The sequence below is a fragment of the Hylobates moloch genome, unplaced genomic scaffold (assembly GCF_009828535.3).
Source record: "Hylobates moloch isolate HMO894 unplaced genomic scaffold, HMol_V3 SCAFFOLD_13, whole genome shotgun sequence".
Taxonomy (NCBI): domain Eukaryota; kingdom Metazoa; phylum Chordata; class Mammalia; order Primates; family Hylobatidae; genus Hylobates; species Hylobates moloch.
This window is the reverse complement of record NW_026652288.1, coordinates 82,430,015-82,448,848: the sequence shown is the minus strand read 5'-3', so window position 1 is coordinate 82,448,848 and position 18,834 is coordinate 82,430,015. Positions and strand designations below refer to the sequence as shown.

Below are 18,834 nucleotides of genomic sequence, written 5' to 3'. Positions count from 1 at the left end.
AGACACTAGAGGTGGATGGCTATGAACCATTACCTGTAATAGTAGATAAAGTTATGGACCAAAACAAAACAAACTTTGCAACAACACTCTTATCTGCATAATTCCATGTTTCCTAAAGACCCAGCAATGAGCATTTATTGCTCCTCTTCTTTCCCTTTCTGGGCTCTAGAATGAGCAACTAGTTGAACAAATTCTGTGGTCATACGTTAAGTTCTTTGTACCATCCACTTCACTAAATCTAGCCTTCTTCACAAGATTTAGGAGTTTTGCTTTGCGTTAATCACTTCCCTGAAACCTTGGAAGTCAGCAACATATTGTGGTACTAGTTTCTCCCATAGTCCATTCATTGTTTGTTATGATACATGCCAAACCCAGTTGATAAATGTGAAGACCTTCTGAATGTCAAAACTCTTCTATAAATTCTGTGCTGAAGCAGTGTTGCCTGCATCATCACACCATATATCAGCATATAAGTGCCACATACTGCATCACCATCTGCAAACAATATGCCTTGAAGGCTGTAGTGACTCAAGTCCAGAGGCTATGATAATGGCATCATGATGGAAGGCAAAAAGCCCATTGCGATATTATCTCCATAATTGTCAACAATAGAAGGACATCAGGGAGCTTAGTCTATTATCAAAAGAGCCTTGTTTGCAAGTTTTCCATCCGTGTGTACTCTGATGAATAGAGACAGTTAGCTCCTCATGTAATCACTGAACGCTGCCTTGGTCATCCTATCTTTACGAGCTGAATATTACACAGCAGGCAATTCACTCTCCCTTAGTCCCTAAAAGGCACTGAGGCTTTTGAAGTGATACGCAAGCAGAGGTTTTAGCTTAACTTCACATTCACTTAAAAGTAGTGTTAGACTAGAAGTGATACACAAGCAGAGGTTTTAGCTTAACTTCACATTCACTTAAAAGTAGTGTTAGACTACTTTGGATGCTTTATGTTCTGGCATTTTTGTCTTCTTTTCTGAAGTGAACGTACAAGATGGCATACGTTTCCAAAGTAGATCAATTTCACCAACATTAAAAATTTGCTGTGCAGTTCAATCATCTTTGTCAATAGTGTTCAGCAATTCACAGGCTCGTACTTCTTCACAGGCTTTTCAGCACTCTTAGAAGACATTTTTATATAATAATGTGGGGATCTGATGCGATAATGCACTACATGTTGAAACTGTGCAAGCACAAGATTCAGTGTTATCAAGAGAAGAGCTGAGAATCTACCGCAGCAACTCTATTTTCTCCCCAGAATTTGTGCACAAAACAGTCTTACTGCTGTGACAATGTAGATTTGTTATAACAAGTTTTCCTTTCAGATAGTGAATTTAAGAAAAAAATTTTATAAGCCCTTAAAACAAATATTTGGATAGTGAGATTCAGATGGCAAGGGATGTCCATTACAGTATAAGGAGAATATAAAAGTACATAAATCAAGGTTAATAGTAACCACCCCTGAAAGTTGGGACAGAATCATTTTAATAATTTTTCTTTTGGCTCCTCAATGTTTCTAGTCTATCTAAAATGAATAGGTATCAATTTTATAGTTTAAATTGAGAATATAGATACATTGCTAGATTGAAATGCCATCTACCTAGACTAACACAGTATTTCATGCCTACATTGCTTTGGGCCTCAAAGCAGAAAAGCTCTTCAACAATATTTCCTGTACACTTATACTACAAGATTTCAGTAAAGATCTAATAGGATATTAAATGGGACTCTTTTTGCATCATTTAAGAAAGGCAAAGGAGGTGTCAGAAAACTAACTTTTCAACCTTTAGCTCAACACCACATAAAGGATATAAGAGGCCCTTATAGAAGAGGCCTTTGTAGAAGAGGCCAAGAAAGAAAATTATGAGAATGTGCTCTCACATTTTCCCTCCTTCCTCCACTGAGGAGGAAGAAAGATGTTTCCCTTTTACCTCAAGCTTAAAGAAAAAGGCTTTCAGGAGAACATTTAGAGAGCTTGATAAGGGTTTCCTGGAATGTGTAGGGCACTGGTGTCTGACATACCCTGGAGGATTTACCCCCTGAGATAGGAGAACCCAGAAAGAGGCGAGGCTGGAGAAGGCTCTCCCTACACTTGCACCAATAGAGAGGCACGGCACTACCAGGCAAGTAAGGTATTTCCTGTCCTGACTTCTTCTGTCTTCCCCAAGTCAGGGGAATCTGAGACATGGCGGTGGAAGGTAAGGGTGAAGCAAGGAAGGAGAGAAAGAAAATGGTAAGACCTGGAAAGAAGCAAGACGCCTTCTTTACCACCACAGGCTTCCAACTCAACCTGGGGGAGGAGAAAAGTTTCACTTCACATGAAGTACGGTGTTGATGATCTCAGTGGGCTGAGCAGAAGGTTGGCTACAAGAAGACTATTCCAGTGAATGAAATTGAAAGGAAACAGTGGTTTTTGTTTTGTTTTGTTTTTTTGTTTTTTTGTTTGTTTTTGAATAAGAAAACCGGAGCTGGCCACGGTGGCTCAAACCTATAATCCCAGCACTTTGAGAGGCCGAGGCAGGTGGATTACCTGAGGTCAGGAGTTCGAGATCAGCCTGACCAATACAGCAAAACCCCATCTCTATAAAAAACACACAACAAAATTAGCTGGGCATGGTGGCAGGCGCCTGTAATCCTAGCTACTCAGGAGGCTGAGGCAGAAGAGTTGCTCGAACCCAGGAGGCAGAGGTTGCGGTGAGCTGAGATCGTGCCATTGCACTCCAGCCTGGGCAAAAAGAATGAAACTCTGCCTCGAAACAAAAAAACAAAAAACAAAACAAAACAAAAGAGCAAGAAAACTGGGAGATTAAATTTCACAGAGAGGGTGGGGAAATCTAACGGCGTTAAATGGTTAGCGATTGTGGTGTGGGAAGTGGGAGAATAAAGTTGCTTATAATCCTACCCTATGGAGTTCTGCTTGTTCATATTACTAAAACTCCTACATGCATCATATTGCTATCTTTACTGTAAAGAAGCTACGAAGTACATCGTTCTCTACATTTCACATATGTGCTTTACTAGAACTCACAGGAAGTAATTCGCCCCAGTCTTTTTCCAGCAATAGTTCTCCACAGCAAACTGTTTTTACGCTGTGTGCAACGTGAATTAATGAACTTGACCTGCTGGCTGTGGAAATGGTTTTGGTCAGCCGTTAGATGCTCAGAATAAAATGTGTGGTACATTCCTAACAAATGCACCGGTCACTCTGAAGTAATTTTGGGTCCCAATCTCAATCCTAGTTTCATCCTACCATTCCTACTCTTTTCCTCATTGCTCTTATTTATCTTTTTGTGTAGTACGTATTTATGTAAGCCACCTCAAATTCTTTCTGTAGTGTGGCAGGGCAATAAATACATTTATCACAAATGTCTATAGACCTAGCTTAAAATAATTTGCACTAAAATTAATCTTGAACATAATTTAACTTTGTTCTAGTGATTATGAAGATGCTTTGGGGTCTTGCTTTGCCTTAAAGACACCAATGTGAACATCCATTTTATTGTGCTATAAGTGTGATTAAGCTAATAGAGGACTCTAATTAATAATGGTGGATCTGATAACAAGGTTTTCTCTGTGTTATTAGCATGGGGTGGGTGGGAGGTGGCGAATAAGGTTCTGAAATCATTTTCTTTAATGTTTAGGTATTTCTAAGTAAAGATTAATCTATGTCTAAGCCATTTAATTTAAAGAAGCAAATGCTGTTTATACCTGACAAAGCTATTTGTACACATTTAAGATTTTATATATATATATTTATATTTATATATATATGCACATACACATACATACATACATATACATATCACTTTGACTATTTAGGATGTGGACCAAATAGGGTTTCTAATTCAAAGTGCAGTTTAAGCACAAATGATTATCCAATAATTCCAAGAAAGTGTGAAGAAATAATCCAGTAGAAGTGGACAGAAGGGGATATACATCAGTAGGCAAGAGGTTTGAACACATTTCTAAGAGATGGGAAGAAGATGGAAGCCTATTGAAAGACAAAACCAAATGAGAAAGCAAGGACCCAGAATTCAGAAAGGAGGGAGGGAGGGAAGGAAGGAAGGAAGGAAGGAAGGAAGGAAGGAAGGAAGGAAGGAAAGAAAGAAGGAAGGAAGGAAGGAAGCTGTTGATGTTGATTGCAGACAGACTCCAAGTTCAGAGTCAGAGGTAGAGAGGGTGCAAAGGGAGCTGAAAATAAGGGGTTAATTAAAATTCTACTACACAACACTCCGGGAGGGGGAGGGGGAGGGTTATCAAAACAGAAGAAGGGAGAAAGGTAATAAGAAATAGCAGCATAAAGAACTGTACGAGAAAGTCATGCCCAAAAACCATGGAAACTAAAACGTGACATGATTTTGAGCAATTGAAGAGAGAATTAATAAGAAATAAAAATTAATTAGAACCGGATGCAAGGATCATTTGGCTTTGACTGGTACCAAAATGGAAACATCGAATTTATAATCCTAACACATTAATTGTCTCTATAATGAACAATATTCACTTAGTCGTAATAATGTAAATATCATATATTAATTTTCAGCTTTGGAATTAACCTACAAACCAAACCTGGGAAACTTAAAAATGTTACATAGCAGAATGTAATTGTTATCAGGAGACACAGGGTGAAAGGCGAAAGGTGAAGTGGAGGCAAGGCTAGGGGCTCTAACAGCCTCCTCTATGGGGAGCAGCAAAGCATAATCATGACTGCACAGATAATAGAGCCATCCCAGTTCTACCACTTAACTGATAACCTTGAACAAGTCAGTTTCATAACTGCTCTGTGCCTCAGTTTCCATGTCTCAAAATGAGGATAATAATTCGTATTTCAGAGGTCTGATATGAAGAGAAAATGAATTTATTGTATGTGAAGTATTTAGAACTGTGCCTGGTGTACAGTAAGCACTCAAATGTTTAATATTACCTAACACCATTAATATTTATGAGATGCTGCCTCACTTAGTAAATCTAAAAAAAATAACAATTGTTGTATATTGGGAGGTGGGAGGGGAGGAAGGGAAGGGAGACATAGCTTAAATAGACTAAACACTTTACAGCTTCTCAGAAGTTTGGCTAATAAGTGACATCTGCCTGCCTGCCTGCCTGCCTGCCTGCCTGCCTTCCTTCCTTTTCTTTCCCTCTGTGGCCCGGGCAGCAATCTCCTCGTCTCGCTGCTGCCCCGCGCCGCGGACTGCCTGGGACTGCCGGCGCGCGCCACCGCTGTTCGCCATCTTGGCCACGCTGGTCGCCAGCTCCTGACCCCGAACGCTCTGCCCGCCTCGGCCTCCCAGGGTGCTGGGACTACAGACGGAGTCTCGCTCACCCGGTGCTCGGTGTTGCCCGGGCTGGAGTGCGGTGGCGTGGTCTGGGCTCGCGGCAGCCTCCGCCTCCCAGCCGCCTGCCTTGGCCTACCAGGGTGCTGGGATTGCAGCCCCTGCCCGGCCGCCGCCCCGTCTGGGAGGTAGGGAGCGTCTCTGCCCGGCCGCCCCTCTGCCCGGCCTCCCCATCTGGGAAGTGAGGAGCGCTTCTGCCCGGCCACCCATCGTCTGGGAGGTGAGGAGCGCCTCTGCCCGGCCACCCATCGTCTGGGAGGTGAGGAGCGCCTCTGCCCGGCCACCCATCGTCTGGGAGGTGAGGAGCGCTTCTGCCCGGCCACCCCGTCTGGGAAGTGAGGAGCCCCTCTGCCCGGCCGCCCCGTCTGGGAAGTGAGGAGCGCCTCTGCCCGGCCGCCCCGTCTGGGAAGTGAGGAGCGCCTCTGCCCGGCCACCCATTGTCTGGGAAGTGAGGAGCGCCTCTGCCCGGCCACCCCGTCTGGGAAGTGAGGAGCGCCTCTGCCCGGCCGCCTAGTCTGGGAAGAAGTGAGGAGCGCCTCTGCCCGGCCACCCCGTCTGGGAAGTGAGGAGCGCCTCTGCCCGGCCGCCCCATCCGGGAAGAAGTGAGGAGCGCCTCTGCCCGGCCGCCCCGTCTGGGAAGTGAGGAGCGCCTCTGCCCGGCCGCCCGTCGTCTGGGAAAAGGAGTGAGAGCGCCTCTGCCCGGCTACGCCCGTCCGGGAAAAGTGAGGAGCGCCTCTGCCCGGCGCCCCCGTCCGGGAAAAAAAGTGAGGCGCCTCTGCCCGGCCGCCCCTTCTGGGAAGTGAGGAGCGCCTCTGCCCAGCCACCCATCGTCTGGGAAGTGAGGAGCGCCTCTGCCCAGCCACCTATCGTCTGGGAAGAAGTGAGGAGCATCTCTGCCTGGCCACCCCGTCTGGGAAGTGAGGAGCGCCTCTGCCCGGCCGCTCCGTCTCGGAGGTCTACCACGGAGGCCAGAAGCAATGTGGGGGCTGGACGTGGTGGCTCACGCCTGTGGTCCCGGCACTCTGGGGGGGCGAGGCGGGTTGATCACTTTGGGCTAGGAGTTCGAGACCAGTCTGGCCAACATGGCGAAACATGAAAAATACAACAGACAAACTAACCAACCAACTCAGTGACAACAAAACAGGTCTACCCTGGAGTCATACTCTAATTTTTTCTATTTTCCTCCCTTTCTGATCCTTTATCCCACTTTCTTTTTCTTCCTCTTCCTTCTCCCTCTTCTTTGTCAAATAGAGGATTGAGTTATTATCACTGATCCATATAAAGTCCCTCTCTCATTTATTTTAACTCCCACCCCCCATTTCTATTCCCCGACTTCCCATGTGCAACCTTCCTAATATGTTTGATATGCATCTTTTTGTTTGTATGTATTATTAGAAAATGTTTATTGTTTTTGTGTTCAAAAAAAATTAATAAAAAAAAGCTAAAAAAAAAAAATAAGTGACATCTAAAGCTAAGAGCTGAAGAAATAGCAGTGTTTTGTATTTCAAGTTAGAAACACTTAAACCAGAAATAATTACAAGCATTTATTATTTTTTCTAATTAAATAAATAATTACACAATTATTCTTTTCAAAATAAATTTATCATACATTTGGCAATTCTATGAATGCCAAAACCCCCAAAGCCAAACAAATCAAGCTGGATCTATTCTTTCACAAGAGAATTCAGTCTGCCAGCTTTAGTTGGAAGTGAAAAGTAATCTCTCAGCCTACAATATTTTCCCAAGTCTTTGCTGCACTTTCCAGGGTGATAGCAATGCCACACCTCTTGGCAGCAAGACTCCAACCTTGGGGAAGTATAATATTAGTGCCGTATGTCACAGTTTCAAACTGCACTAAAATTCTACTGGCCCTCAGCCCAATTTCATATGGCTCATGTGTCTGCTTTCCCGGCTACAGCTTGTGGGGGCAACTTGTGTGGAAGGCTAAGACACTCTCTCTAAGGGATGGCTACACGCGTTATCAGTTTTCACACTTGTTGAAGGCAGGTGATCAGTGAAGGGTTATTACCACCTGTAGGAATACAACAGCTCTTTGGACCCTTCTGGTCTCTCAGAGCTGACACCTTTTTCATCTCTTTGCCCAACACTCCTCCATACAATGATAAGAATCTGTATTCTTCCTAAGGCACATCTTAGAGGAAGATGTTAGATTAACACCTTCTGGAGGGACTAAAACCCCAATGATATTTAAGCATACATTGAAGGTGGTTATTCTTCATTTTAGTGATAAACTTGGTTCACTTTCCCTGTATACAGCTTTGCAATAGATAGTGAAACAATGTCAACAGTTATTGATCACCTACTATTTGTCAGGTTCTGTATTAGGAGTTGACAATCTAGTCTAACAGATAAATCAGACAAAAATGTAATGGAATGTAATAAATTCTTTTTTTTTTTTTTTTTTTTGAGAAGGAGTCTCGCTCTTTCACCCAGGCTGGAGTGCAGTGGTGTGATCTCGGCTTACTGCAGGCTCCGCCCCCCAGGGCTCACGCCATTCTCCTGCCTCAGCCTCCCGCGTAGCTGGGACTACAGGCGCCCGCCACCTCGCCCGGCTAATTTTTTGTATTTTTTAGTAGAGACGGGGTTTCACCGTGTTAGCCAGGATGGTCTCTATCTCCTGACCTCGTGATTAGCCCGCCTCAGCCTCCCAAAGTGCTGGGATTACAGGCGTGAGCCACTGCGCCCAGCCTGAGTGTAATAAATTCTATGATGATGATAAACACAGGGTGTTCTTGGAACATACAGGAGGGAACTAACTCAGCCTGGGAAGAAGAGTAGAGCATCGAGTAAGGCTTGCAAATAAGGAGAAAATAGGCAAGCACAAAAGGAGAGGAAGGTCACTCTAGGTAGAGGGTACAGCACAGATAAAGAGCTGGGAAGGGTTTATATGGAGAAGTCCTACTTTTAGGGAGGTAAAAAAGGGCCAGATAATAAAGGGAGGGCTTCTATGATGTGCTAAGGACCTTTCTGAAGGTCTTTAAAAGGGACATCAAAACACTTCAAGCAGAAAAATAATACAATCATTTTGTTTTAAGAAGATTATTCTGGCTATAAAAAGTGGCTAGCAGAAGGAGGACAGGAAGATCAGTTGAAAGGTAAATCAGACATGTCTTATGGGCCACTTTAAATTCTCTCAGCTCCACCTCTTCCTACTGGAGCCACTGCTGGAAGATGTGCCACCACTTCTCACTCCTGTCCCAGGAATTTCTGAGGCTTTGGAGTATCAATACCTCTGGGCATTCATGCAAGTATAATCTGGAATTGCTAGGGACTTACTATCATTGGACTGCTCTTGAACAACTGGACTGGAAGCTGAGTGATCAATGCTTCTCCCTTTCACACACCAGATGAAAAGTTCCCACAGGACTCAGCAACAGTGAGTTGTGGTAGTGGCTAACCCAATATAGCAAAACCGTGTTGGCGTTCCTTCCTTCTCTGTTTCTTCACTTCAACTCTTCATGATAAACAACCCTAAATAAACCTAACACAAGACTTTGTTCCAGATTCTGCTTTTATGGAACCTAGTTTAAGAATGAAGGTTACCAGATAAATCCAGGAGAAAGTCACGCGTGCATGAAATAAGGCATGGTAATGAAAATGGAGACAAGGGAATGGATTATTCATTCACAAGATCTTAAGGATGTGGGATCAACACCTTGGCTATGAGGAATAAGGAAGAAAGATAAGCCTACGCCTAGGAGAATTCTCAGGTATCTGACTCAGGTAGTAGAGTGGATGGGGATACCATTCATAGAAAGCCATACAGAAACAAAATAGCTGGGCATGGCAGCTCACGCCTGTAATCCTAGCACTTTGGGAAGCCGAGGCAGGAGGCATTGCTTGAACCCAGGAGTTCAAGACCAACCTTGGCAACATAGTGAGACCCTGTCTCCATAAAAATAATAATAATAATTTTTTTAAAGGAGAGTGGCATTGAAGAAATGAAGGAAGGGTGTTTGTCTCTTGGATTCATAGGAGTTCTTTCTATATCCTAGATACAAGTCTTTTATAGGGTATGTGGGTCTTTGAACACGCAAGTCTGAGGTGCTTTTAAATCAAGGGGATGATGCCCTGTGGCAGTTTTACATACATATATATATATATACATGGTGTAAATGTGTAAGATGCAAAGAAATGAAGAGGAAAGATGGACATTTAGGAAACATCTGCATGGAAGGGGTGGGCAAAAGATTTTGTGAAATACACTGAGTTGTGGCTCAATACGTTGGAGAAAACAGTGGTGACTCAGTGGATTAGACAGAGTTTTCTAGAGAGATGACCAATAGGATGAATGGAGGGAGGGATGGATGAATACCTAGAGAGAGAGGAGAGAGAGGGAAAGAGAGACAGCGAGAGAGAGACAGACTTAGGGGAATTGGCAGTCTGCAAACTGGAGACCCCGGGATTTCCGTAGTGTGGCTCAGTCCAGTCCAAGTCCTGTAGCTTTAGAATCACAGAAGCTGATGCTGTAATTCTCAGTCTAAGATCAAAGGTCTGAAACCCAGGAGGTGGTGACGAGGGAGAAGGGGGTACTGGTGTAGGTCTCACAGTCCAAAGGCTGGAGCGCTGATGACCAAGGGCAGAGGAGTGTGTACCAGCTCTGAGAGAAACAGACTAAATCTTTTCCTCTTTTTGTTCTATTGGGGCTCTTAGCCTACACACACTGAGCGTGGATCTCCTATACTCAGTCCACTGACTCAAATGGCAATGGCCCCTGGAAACACCCTCTCACACACCCAAAAACACTGCTTTGCCAGTTCTCGAGATATTCCTTAATTCAGTCAAGTTGACGCCTAAAATTAACCATCGCACAGAGCGCTCAAAGGAAAAAAGAGGCCGGGAGGGGTGGCTCACGCCTATAATCCCAGCACATTGGGAGGCCAAGGCACGTGGATCACTTGAGCCCAGAAGTTCAAGACCAGCCTGGGTGACATGGCAAAACTCTGTCTCTACAAAAAAATACAAAATATATCCAGGTGTGGTGGCCTGCACCTGTAATCCCTGCTACTGCAGAGGCTGAGGTGGGAGAATCGCTTGAACCCAGGAAGTTGAGGCTGCAGTAAGCAGAGGTCGCGCCACTGCACTTTAGCCTGGGCGAAGAGAGTGAGACTCTGTTTCAAAAAAAAAAAGGAGAAACGTGTTTTAAAAAGGTGGGAATAGTTTACAAGACAGAACCAGAGGGTCCAATAGATGAGAACTGAAAAGTATTTATTAGATTTGACAAACAGGAAGTCATTGGTAATTCTGGCAAACTCGTTTTCATGGAGAAGTAGGTACGGAAGCCAAATAGCAGTGGATTACAGAGTAATTGGGGGACAAATAAAGACAGGCAGAAACAACAACAACATAAGATTCTCTCCTCCCCCCACTGGAGATGGATGGATGGATAGATAGGTAGATAGATAGATAGACAGACAGATAGCTAGATAACCTGTTCATCATTTTAAAATTCAGACAATAGAGGAAAGAAGAAAGATTTTTAAAAAATCAACCTTGGTGCCATTCATAGATAACAACTGCTACAATTTCGGTCTATCTCCCTTTAGACTTTCTCTTATGTATATGCATTACTTTCAGCAAAAATGCCACCATGTTCTATATACCACTTTATAACCTGTTTTCTTTGTATAACAATAGGTAATGAACATCTTTCCAGGTCTATAAATCTGTATTTACAATATCATTTGTAATGGCTGTGTAGATTCCATGGCATGAATGTATCACAACTTAAATAACCAATTCCCTGTTAAAGGACATAAAACATTTTTGTATTGACAACTCTGCCATACAACTATACACGTTTGTCTATTTGCATAGGATCAGTTTCTAGGAGATTGACTGGATTAAAGGATATGTTTGCTTCGCTGAAAGATTCTAATAAAATGATGCACCAGAATGTTTATAGCCCAAGCATTCTGTAAAAGCATACCCTTGACAACACTGCATCATTCTTTTTGATATCTGCCTATGTGATTTTTAAAATAGCATCTTACTTTTTTGTATTTACTTGTTTACTCGTAATGTTGAATGTCTTCATATATTTATTGGTAGCTCTTGATGAATTGTCTGCTAATGACTTGTCCATTCATCATATTTATATCTTGATACAACAGCTTTATGTATTAAATATGGCATTTGACTTTCACTGTTAGGGATGTTACCAATATTTTGCAGCTCTTCATTTGCCTTTTGATTTTGTTTGGGGCACTTTAAAGCACTTTTTGTTTTGTTAGTTCTTTCATTATAAAAAATAGATATGTTCAAAAATAACTAAATCTTATTTTTTTCATCCAATTTTAAGCCCCAGGGCTAATCAGTATCAACTGAAATATATTTTTGTATTTTCAAAAATACACGAAAATTCTCTATTTTGTATATTCAGAGATATCTTTTTTCACTTATGGCCTTTGATGCCATGCTTAGAAAAGCTCCCCAAAACTATATAAATATTTGCCTTTGTTTCTTTCTAATATTTTTAGTGTTTACATTAAAAATTCTAATCTTTCTAAAATTTATCCTGGTATTTGATGAGACATATGGATGTAAGTTGTTTTTCCCCAAAGGGTTGGCTAACTGAGCCTCATATATCAATACTATAGTTTTCTCTTTCCAAAATGAAGTAAAACCTTTGTCATAAACTGAATTTTTGTATATTATTAAGTCTCTTTCTAAACTTTCTATTCTATTCCATTAATTTGTTTGTTTTGGTGCCAGTACCATAATGTTCTAAGTATTGCCACTTTGAGTTTTTAACAATAAGAACACTAATTAACGTTTACAATAAGAATAATAATTAACATTATTACTACATGCCATTGTGCAATGTACCATATTAAATGCTTTACATAGATCATCTCTTTTACTTCTCATTGTTTCCAATGATATAAGGGACTATTAGTATGATCTCCAGTTCATTTTTTAAAAATTATAATAATGATAGATAATTTATTAACTACTAGCTAGGTATCAGGCACTGTTCTAAGTGGAACTTTCACAGTCCACCTATGATGGAGGCACTATTATTAACTCCATTTTGTAGACAAAAGTAATATAAAAAGAGGTGAAGTAATTTATGCAAAGCCACCCAGTTAGTTACAAATGGATGAAGCTGGAATTCAGTCCCAGGCAGCCTTATTTCAACACAACCTATGCTATTCTGCTAAAAAATTTCAGATGATAATAAAAGTAAACTTTATTTTTTTTTTAATATTTAAAAGTAAATTTTAAAAGACTTAATTACACATTATTTTGCTGGAATTTTGTTGGTTTTTTCCTCACAAATAATTTTATAAGATCCCTTGGTACTGGCTGTGTGCAGTGGCTCATGTCTGTAATCCCAGCACTCTGGGAGGCCGAGAAGGGCGGATTGCTTGAGTCTGGGAGTTCAAGACCACCCTGGGCAACTGGAGTGAGAGTCTGTCTCGAATTAAAAAAAAAAAAAAGAGAGAGAGAGTTTTTTGGGGGGTTGGGGGGGCGTTCTATCGCCTAGGCTGGAGTACAGTGGTGCAATCAGCTCACTGCAGCCTCGACCTCCCTGGCTCAGGCAATTCTTCTGCCTCAGCCTCCTGAATAGCTGGGACTACAGGTGCGCCACCACACCCGACTAATCTTTGTATTTTTGTAGAGACAGGGTATCTCCATGTTGCCCAGGCTGATCTTGAACTCGTGAGCTCACAAGATACCCCTACCTCTACCTCCAAAGTCCTGGAATTACAGGTGTGGGCCACGGCACCAAGCCAAGTATTTTCAATATATATGCCCTTTGCCATACAACTTGAAAATCTTTTTATGGTCTTTTAAAATCTTTTGAGTATATAGAATTTTTCATCATATAAAAACAAGTTATTTTTATGAAGTTAAGCACATCTATCTTGACTTTTTTGCTTCTGAGTTTTTCTAACACGTCAAGGTTACAAAATATTTTTGTAAATTTCATTCTATATTTTACACTTTTATATTTTAAAACTGAATTTATTTTTAAAATGATATGAACTATAGATATAATTTTGCTTTTTCCAGATGGATAGCCCATTATGCTAGCATATTTATAAATAAATTACCCTTAGCCATCAAATTAAAATGCACTCTTACCATTTATTAGTTTCTCATAACATTCTGATCTTTCTTCTGAATATTTTTATATTGTTTACTAATCTAGTTGTCCATTACCATTACAGTACTAAGTGGATTTAATTATGGTAGCTTTGAGGTGTTGATACCTGAGAAAGCAAGTCTTCCCTCATTAATTTAGAAAAGAATTTTGACTGGTCTCAGCTATTTTCCCCTACAAACTTTAGAATCATTTCAACCTGTTTTAAAAAAAAAAAAGGTGGAGAAGTCAAAAAGTAAGATTCTAAGTGGAAATGCAGTGAATTTATATATTAATTTGGGGAAAATTGTTTTAAACATTAGGTATTCCCATCTAGGATAAATAAGTCTCTACAATCATTAAAGATTGATTCTCGACCTTTAACGACGGTTTCCATAGTACATGTACCTTTTTATTAAATTTATCCCAAAGGACAAGTCATATACTTCAGAACTATTGTAAAAAAATTTTTTTAATTTTTAAATGTGTAAGTTTTTTCTTCAAATGCTAACTGGATATTTCTATGTTGAAGAAAAGGTTTTGATTTTTGTATATTTATTGTGTAACCAGTCGAATATTAATTCTATGAGATTTTTAGAAAGTCTCTGAAATATATAGCCACATTATCTGCAAAGAATAACATTGTTGCTTATTCTTTTTAAAAAAATTATATTAATTATTTAATTTTCTTGTATTATTGGACTTAGCTAAAATTTTAAAAACCAAATAGTTGTGGTGATGGAGGGTATATTTAACGTTTTCTTAATCTAATGCAATAGTGTTAATATTTTATTATGTACTGTGCTATCTGTTTGTTGTTATAAAAAGTCTTTATCATGCCGAGCTCAGTGGCTCACGCTTGTAATCCCAGCACTTTCGGAGGCCGAGGCGGGCGGATCACGAGGTCAGGAGATCGAGACCACGGTGAAACCCCGTCTCTACTAAAAATACAAAAAATTAGCCGGGCGTGGTGTCGGGCGCCTGTAGTCCCAGCTACTCGGAGAGGCTGAGGCAGGAGAATGGCGTGAACCCGGGAGGTGGAGCTTGCAGTGAGCCGAGATCGCGCCACTGCACTCCAGCCTGGGTGACAAAAAAAAAAAAAAAATCTATCATTTAGGCATTACTTTTTTTTATTTGATTTTATTGGATGATTTTTCTTTTAAAAATCTATTTGGCATGCATTTCCTTGCCCTTCCTCGCATTCCTTCTGTAGAGTGTTGAGGTAGGAGTGAGAGTTCCGCAGCCATTTCAGATGCTGAGAGGGAAATTGTCTGTCAAGAATGGCAAAGCAGCCCTAGCAGCCCTGGACCACCCACCTCTGTAATTTGAGAAGGAAATAGGCCGGGCGCCGTAGCTCACGCCTGTAATCCCAGCACTTTGGAAGGCCGAGGTGGGTGGATCACGAGATCAGGAGTTCCAGACCAGCCTGGCCAAGATGGTGAAACCCTGTCTCTACTAAAAATACAAAAAAAAATACAGAAAAGAAAAAATTAGCTCGGCGTGGTGGCGGGCGTCTGTAATCCCAGCTACTTGAGAGGCTGAGGCAACGAATTGCTTGAACCCAGGAGTCGGAGGTTGCAGTGAGCCAAAATGGCGCCACTGCACTCCAGCCTGGGCGACAGAGTGAGACTCTATCTCAAAAAAAGAAGAAAAGAAAGAAACTTGTATTGTATTTTTTAAAAATTGTACTTTGAAATATATAATACATACAGCTTAAAATATAAAGTGCACGTTATGAGAATAACAAAATAAATAGCCACTTAGTACTGTAATGGTAATAGACAACTAGATTAGTAAACAATATAAAATATCCAGAAGAAAGATCAGAATGTTATGAGAAACTGATAAATGGTAAGAATGCGTTTTAATTTGAGGGTATGTACACGTGTACAGCATGTACATAGTACACATGTACACATGTACACCCCATCTTGTTTAGGAACTTAAAAATTTCCAGTACCTTAGACACCCGCTCTGTGCTCCTCCCTGACCGCCGTTTCTCTGCCTACACGCATTCCCCCAAGATGTTACTATTATTAGGAATAGCATACTCATCTTTAGAGTGTTAGTGCAACCTATCCCTAAATAACTCAATTTTGCTTGTTTTAAATTTTATGTAGATAGAACAATGCTATGGATATTTTTGTGATTTGCTTTTTCACTCAGTATGTTCTTAAAATTATGTTACTGCATGTAGATAACAAGCATTTATTTTCATGGCTATATGTCAAGCAATTGTCCTATTGATAGACATTTGGGCTGTTTCAATTTGGGAATATTATAAGCAGTGCAGCTGCGGACATTCTTGTGCACATGTTTGCTTGTGCACATGTGTTTCCCTAGGTAAGAATGGATATAAATTTGGTCATGTACAACTTCTCTATATAATAACAAACTGACTTCTGTTCAATAAGTCAATTTACTTATCAATATATCAATTTATTTATCCTTGCACCAAATAACATACTGTTTATAAGCCTTAATATTTGGGAAAGCAAATTATTTCACCTGTTCTTCATGAATATGTTAACTACCCTTGGCTTTTTGCTCTATGCTGTGAATTTTAAAATCAGCCAGTTTCATAAACTAAAATTTGTATTGAAGATATGTAATCAATTTGGGAGATTTCCTATCTAAGAATTCTGTATTTACTTAGATCTTATTTAATGTGTTCTAAGAAGGTTTTGATTTTCTCCATAAAAGTCTTGCAGATTTTCCGTTAGAATTATTTCTAGCATTTCATATTTTTCATTGCTATTGTCTATTGAATGGTTAGCTTTTTTTTTTTTTACAGCTTCCGATTTTTTCTGGGGTTTAGAAATAGAATTGATTTTTACCTATTGGCTTGTTTCTAGAAACTTATTAAACTTACGAATGGTGTCACTGGACTTACCAAGATGCTGTAACACCGCAGGAGCGCTGCTCAGAAGAGCAGAAGGCCTACTTTTCCACTCTGCCTGCCCAAGGATTGGCCCTGTGTGGCTTGGCTCAGCCCTCAGAGAAGCCTCGCTCTCCATACACTGACTTTCCCCTCACCACACTCACCCCCAAGAAGCCTCAAAAGCCCAGCAGAGCCCACAGCCTCTCCACCTGGATCCCTTGTCCCTTGATACCTTTCTTCCCTGTGGGACCCCAATTTATGGTGGTACTTGATAGGCCTTTGGCAAAGCAAGAGGTTTTATTCTGGGTACAAGATGACTATTTCTGATAACATAGTAGAGATCTTCCATGAAGATAACAAGGCTCAAGGAAGTTAGGTTTGGCCAAGACAAGTCAAAAGCCCAGGAAGATCTAGAATTCTCATCTGCCTTCGAATATGGGACTCTTACATATGTTACTATTTCTAAGCAGTGCCCCAAGATGCTAATTGTTATAGGGCCTCAAGGGCAAACATCCCCTAAAGAATATCTACCTCATAGAGTTCTTGTGGAGATTGAATTAACACAGGTAAAGCATTCGGGAAAAAACAAAGCTTGATTATAACACAGTGTATTAGTCCATTCTAATACAGATATAAATTTCTGATTTTCCAGTTTCAGGCTTTTTTTTTTTTTTTTTTTGAGATGGAGTCCCACTCTGTCACCCAGGCTGGAGTGCAGAGGCGTGATCTTGCCTCACTGCAACCTCTGCCTCCCGGATTCAAGCGATTATCATGCCTCAGCCTCCCGAGTAGCTGAAATTACAGGCCTGCACCACCATGCCTGTCTAATTTTTGTATTTTTGTATTTTTAGTAGAGATGGGGTTTCACCATGTTGGCCAGGCTGGTCTCGAAATCCTGACCTCAGGTCATCCGCCCGCCTTGGCTTCCCAAAATGCTGAGATTACAGGCATGAGCCACCACACCTGGCCAGTTTCAGGCCTTCAATATAGTAACAACTATGAACATTCTTATACATGGATCCTAGTATTCATATTTCTAAATTTCTCTGGCATGAATATCGAGGATTAGAATTGTTGGGTTTCAAAGTATGCATATCTTAAACTTTATTGATTAATGACAAAGTGTTTTATACATAGTTATACAATTTACACTCCTACCAACAGCGACTTCTTATCTAGTAAAAGAAGAAATTTCTCTTTGCTTTCCATTTGTGCTAAACCACAATGGTGCATGTGCAATGAAATCTGATTTGCCAGCTTGCATTATGGATTAGATTGAACATTTTAAAATAAGTTTTTTAGCCTTTTGGATTTCCTCACTTCTTTTTTTTTTTTTTTTTTTTTTGTTGTTGTTGTCGTTATTGTTATCGACAGAGTCGAACTCTGTAGCCCAGGGGCACTATTTCGGCTCATCGCAACCTTCACCTCCTGGGTTCAAGCAGTTCTCCTGCCTCAGCCTCTTGAGTAGTTGGGACTACAGGCACGTGCCACCGCATCTGGCTAATTTTTGTATTTTGGGTAGAGATGGGGTTTCACCGTGTTGGCCAGGCTGGTTTTGAACTCCTGGCCTCAAGTGATCCACCTGCCTCAGCCTCCCAAAGTGCTGGGATTACAAGTGTCAGCCACCGTGCCCAGCCAGGATTCCCTCACTTATGAAGTACCTGTTTTTCTATAGGAATGTCTGAGTTTTTGTTATTTTTAGTTTTTTATATAGTCTGGATATGAGTCCTTTTGTCAGTTACATGTATTGTGAACGTCTACTCTGTGACTTTGTCTTTTAATGATGTCTTTTCATGACTGGAAGTTCTTAATTTTAATGTAGACATCAATCATTCCTTCTATAATTAACTTCTGGAAAAATGTGTAAGTAATCTTTTCTAACCCCAGACAGATTAAGATACTCTCCTATATTATCTAGTAAAATCTTCATAGTTTTACCTTTCATATTTAAATCTATAATTCTCTTTTAATTCAAATCTGCATAAAATGTGAAGAAGAGATTTTATTTCTTTTTTAAAATAAAGATACCAATTTTTGGCTGGGCGCCAAGACCAAGGGCTAAAGCTGTGAGACTGAAAAAATGCAGACCACTGGGGCACTGTTCATTTCTCCAGCTCAGATCCACTGTCGCACCAGGGGTCTAACCAGGCCTGTGTCTACCTCCTTCTTGAATAACCCAGAGAATTCATCTAAACAGCCTTCCCACAGCAGCTCCCCACTCCAGGTGGCCAGACAGGAGTTCCAGACCAGTGTTTTCTCCTGGGACATTGACACAGCAACCAAGTTTATTGGTGCTGAGGCAGCCACAGTTGATGTGGCTGGTTCAGGGGCTGGTAATGGAATTGTGTTTGGCAGCTTGATCATTGGCTATGCCAGGAACCCGTCTCTCAGGCACTCGTCTCTCAGGCAGTAGCTCTTCTCCTATGCCATTCTGGGCTTTGCCCTGTCTGAGGCCATGGGGGGTTCTTCTGTTTGATGGTTGCCTTCCTCATCCTCTTCACCACGTGA

General features: G+C 41.0%; 1 pseudogene; it reads left to right on the top strand.

The window, feature by feature from the left end:
• The first annotated feature begins 18,406 nt into the window (after nucleotides 1–18,406).
• LOC116480106 (ATP synthase F(0) complex subunit C1, mitochondrial-like) lies at nucleotides 18,407–18,834 on the top strand (annotated as a pseudogene).